We start from the raw sequence: 5277 nt of genomic DNA, 5'->3' as shown, positions 1-5277 counted from the left end.
ATTTAAAGATCCTTTTAAAGATAAATCCGTCGGAACTCTAGCTTAAGGTGCAAAGGGACAAGTTTGTCCACCTTAAGGCATAGAAATTTAAAGATTCGTTGAAGGATAAGCTCGCAACAAAGCTAGATTAAGGTGCAAAGGGACAAATATCGTCCACCTTAAGGCATGAAAAATTTAAAGATCCTTTTAAATATACGCTAGTGAAAAAGTCAACTTAAGGTGCAAAAGGACAAGTTTGTCCACCTTAAGGCATGAAAAATTTAAAGATCCTTTTAAATATACACCAGTGAAAAAGTCAACTTAAGGTGCAAAGGGACAAATATTGTCCACCTTAAGGCATGGAAATTTAAAGATCCTTTTAAATATACGCTAGTGAAAAAGTCAACTTAAGGTGCAAAGGGACAAATATTGTCCACCTTAAGGCATGGAAATTTAAAGATCCTTTTAAATATACGCTAGTGAAAAAGTCAACTTAAGGTGCAAAGGGACAAATATTGTCCACCTTAAGGCATGGAAATTTAAAGATCCTTTTAAATATACGCTAGTGAAAAAGTCAACTTAAGGTGCAAAGGGACAAATATTGTCCACCTTAAGGCATGGAAATTTAAAGATCCTTTTAAATATACGCTAGTGAAAAAGTCAACTTAAGGTGCAAAGGGACAAATATTGTCCACCTTAAGGCATGGAAATTTAAAGATCCTTTTAAATATACGCTAGTGAAAAAGTCAACTTAAGGTGCAAAGGGACAAATATTGTCCACCTTAAGGCATGGAAATTTAAAGATCCTTTTAAATATACGCTAGTGAAAAAGTCAACTTAAGGTGCAAAGGGACAAATATTGTCCACCTTAAGGCATGGAAATTTAAAGATCCTTTTAAATATACGCTAGTGAAAAAGTCAACTTAAGGTGCAAAGGGACAAATATTGTCCACCTTAAGGCATGGAAATTTAAAGATCCTTTTAAATATACGCTAGTGAAAAAGTCAACTTAAGGTGCAAAGGGACAAATATTGTCCACCTTAAGGCATGGAAATTTAAAGATCCTTTTAAATATACGCTAGTGAAAAAGTCAACTTAAGGTGCAAAGGGACAAATATTGTCCACCTTAAGGCATGGAAATTTAAAGATCCTTTTAAATATACGCTAGTGAAAAAGTCAACTTAAGGTGCAAAGGGACAAATATTGTCCACCTTAAGGCATGGAAATTTAAAGATCCTTTTAAATATACGCTAGTGAAAAAGTCAACTTAAGGTGCAAAGGGACAAATATTGTCCACCTTAAGGCATGGAAATTTAAAGATCCTTTTAAATATACGCTAGTGAAAAAGTCAACTTAAGGTGCAAAGGGACAAATATTGTCCACCTTAAGGCATGGAAATTTAAAGATCCTTTTAAATATACGCTAGTGAAAAAGTCAACTTAAGGTGCAAAGGGACAAATATTGTCCACCTTAAGGCATGGAAATTTAAAGATCCTTTTAAATATACGCTAGTGAAAAAGTCAACTTAAGGTGCAAAGGGACAAATATTGTCCACCTTAAGGCATGGAAATTTAAAGATCCTTTTAAATATACGCTAGTGAAAAAGTCAACTTAAGGTGCAAAGGGACAAATATTGTCCACCTTAAGGCATGGAAATTTAAAGATCCTTTTAAATATACGCTAGTGAAAAAGTCAACTTAAGGTGCAAAGGGACAAATATTGTCCACCTTAAGGCATGGAAATTTAAAGATCCTTTTAAATATACGCTAGTGAAAAAGTCAACTTAAGGTGCAAAGGGACAAATATTGTCCACCTTAAGGCATGGAAATTTAAAGATCCTTTTAAATATACGCTAGTGAAAAAGTCAACTTAAGGTGCAAAGGGACAAATATTGTCCACCTTAAGGCATGGAAATTTAAAGATCCTTTTAAATATACGCTAGTGAAAAAGTCAACTTAAGGTGCAAAGGGACAAATATTGTCCACCTTAAGGCATGGAAATTTAAAGATCCTTTTAAATATACGCTAGTGAAAAAGTCAACTTAAGGTGCAAAGGGACAAATATTGTCCACCTTAAGGCATGGAAATTTAAAGATCCTTTTAAATATACGCTAGTGAAAAAGTCAACTTAAGGTGCAAAGGGACAAATATTGTCCACCTTAAGGCATGGAAATTTAAAGATCCTTTTAAATATACGCTAGTGAAAAAGTCAACTTAAGGTGCAAAGGGACAAATATTGTCCACCTTAAGGCATGGAAATTTAAAGATCCTTTTAAATATACGCTAGTGAAAAAGTCAACTTAAGGTGCAAAGGGACAAATCTCGCGCACCTTTAGGCATGGAATTCAATTACATACGCATTTGGAGACTTCTACTTATATATTTGAAGTCTTACCTTCATACTTAGAGTATTTGAATACTTCAACCTGTATACTTAGAGAATTTGGATACTTCAAATAATAAACTCGAAGAATATAAAGACTCCAATTTTCATCCTTGATCTAATTTAAAGACTTCCACCGTACTAATAAGAGATTCATATTTTGTAAGGGTTTGCCCCTTCCATAGACCCATCAATACTTCGTGCAAGTCTAAGTTTGATGAGACAAAAGATAAAAATAAAATATATATCGCTTTAACTTTCATGCAATAGGTCAAGTGGGAACATTTTTTTTGACACTCATGCAACTGAACTTAGAATATGGTTCTAAGCGCCTACGTACCTCAATAGAGAGGATCAAGTCACAACGTAGTTCTGGGGATTTGAGTTATTATTCTTTTTTTTTTTGGTTGTGCCGTACACAGTTTATACTCTTGCGGGCCAGGAGCGACATGCAGTTTAGGCTCGTACCTTAAGGAGCATCATTTTCCTTCAAGGATAGTATCTCTTTAGAAATTTGGCATTAATAGGACCGATCCTTAAGCCATCAGTATCAACAAGCTTGTAAGCACCATTTGAATATGCTTCTTGTACGACATATGGTCCATCCCACTTTGTGGTAAATTTGCCCCCAGACTTGTGCGAAGTAATGATTGGTCTTCTTACCGCGAGAACTTGATCTCCAACTTGAAAGCACCTTAAGCGAACCTTCTTATTAAAAGCACGAGATAGACGAGCTTGATAACATTCAAGGTTTTGTTGGGCTTCTAACCTCTTTTCATCAAGTGTTTCTAACTCATCAAGACGTAATCGAGCATTTTCTTCCTCAGTGAGCCCTTCTTGAATACCAAGTCTTAAGGAGGGTATTTGACGCTCGAGGGCAGGACTGCTTCAACTCCAAAAGCAAGTGAATATGGTGTTGCTTGAGTTAGTGTGCGATATGTTGTCCTATATGCCCACAAAGCTTCTTCCATTCTTTCATGCCAATCTCGTTTGGATTTGGAGACAACTTTCTTGAGCAGGTTGCATAGAGTCTTATTGAATGTTTCAGCAAGACCATTAGCGGCAGCATGGTACATAGAATATTTACGCTGCTTAAAGTCAAAAAGATCACAAATCATGTTCATTAAATTGTTATCAAATGGTTTGCCATTGTCTGTTATTATATAGCGAGGGATGCCAAAGCGATAGATAATATTTACTCGGATAAAATTTGCAACATTCTCTTTCTTCACCTCTTTAAGAGCAATAGCTTCAGCCCATTTTGAAAAGTAATCAGTTGTAGCCAAGATGTACAAGTGTCCACTAGAAGACTTTGGTAATGGTCCTACAATATCCAGTCCCCAAGCGTCAAATGTCCAAGATGCGATGGTTGGGTGCAATACTTCGGGTGGCTGATGAATGAAATTCGCATGAAATTGACAAGCTTCGCATTCTCTAGCATAATATAAGCAATCTTTAACCATGGTTGGCCAGTAATACCCCATCCTCTTTATGTGCAAATGAAGTTTTGGTCCAGATTGATGTGATCCACATACTCCTGAGTGTGCTTCTTGCAGAGCTTGAATCGCTTCTTCCTCTCCCAAACATCGTAATAACATACCCTGAAATGATCTTCTATATATTGTATCCTTGTAGTAAAGGAAACGAGGTGCACGACGACGTATGTCAGTCCCTCTTCTTGGATTTTCTGGAAGTATCCCATAACATAGGTAGTCAATGATGGGTTGTCTCCAATCTTCCTTCGCAACTTCAACAATGGCGACGATATGATCAAGCTTATTTTCAATATATTCTTCCTCATTTGACGGTGGTACTATCCATTTTTGACAGACAGTTACTTGCGTTTGACCAGGAAGGGTTAGCGTTGAAGCTAGAGTAGCCAATGCATCAGCTTTCTTATTCTCTGTACGATGCACATGTTGAAGGGTTACATCCCCAAGCCATCTTATCAACTTTTAAGCATAATCATGATAAGGTCGCAATTCGGGCTTTTTTACTTCATAACTTCCTAAGAGTTGATTAATCACCAATTGAGAGTCACCAAAGACCTGTAAATGTAACTGTTTCATGTCAACGGCCATTTCAAGTCCAAGTATCAGTGCTTGATATTCAGCGACATTATTGGAGCAACATTGGTTTAGAGTAAAAGAGAATGGTAGAATCTCTTCTTGTGAAGTGATGAACACCACGCCAGCACCAGCTTCGCCGCGATGTGCAGCCCTGTCAAAGTATATATTTTCCAAGGAGGTTGAACTTCAATTAACATCGCATCTTCATCAGGAAACTCATCAGTTAACTCCCAACCATTTGGTATAGGATGGTCTGCTAAGAAATCCGCTAGTGCTTGTCCCTTCACGGATTTTTGAGGGATGTACACAATCTCAAATTGTTGGAATTGGAGGTACCATCTTGCTAGTCGGTCACTAAGGACTGGTTTTGACATAACAAACTTGATGGGATTTGCTCTAGAAATAAGGCGGACAGCATGAGCTTGAAAATAATGCTTCATCTTTTGAATTGAGAAGACCAGTGCCAAGCATAACTTTTCAATTGGCGAATAATTTAGCTCATTTGGCGTCATCGTTCTACTTAAGTAATAAAGAGTATTTTCTTTGCCTTCACTATTCTCTTGAGCTAACAGGGCTCCTACAGACCTTTCTTGTGAGGCAATGTAGAGTATCAATGGCTTTCCAGGTATAGGGGCTGCCAAAACCGGAGGTTTCTCTAGATACGATTTGATACTTTTAAAGGCTTCGCTACATGTTTGGTCCCAATTAAAAGGAGCACCTTTCTTCATGAGATGACTGAATAGTTGGCATCTCCCCGCTAGATTGGAGATGAACCTTCTCAAGTAGGCTAACTTTCATTGGAGACTTTTTAACTCATGAATATCTCGAGGTTCAGGCATCTTTGATA

Source organism: Solanum pennellii, chromosome 10 (genome assembly GCF_001406875.1).
Source record: "Solanum pennellii chromosome 10, SPENNV200".
Lineage (NCBI taxonomy): Eukaryota > Viridiplantae > Streptophyta > Magnoliopsida > Solanales > Solanaceae > Solanum > Solanum pennellii.
This window is presented reverse-complemented; position numbering follows the sequence as displayed.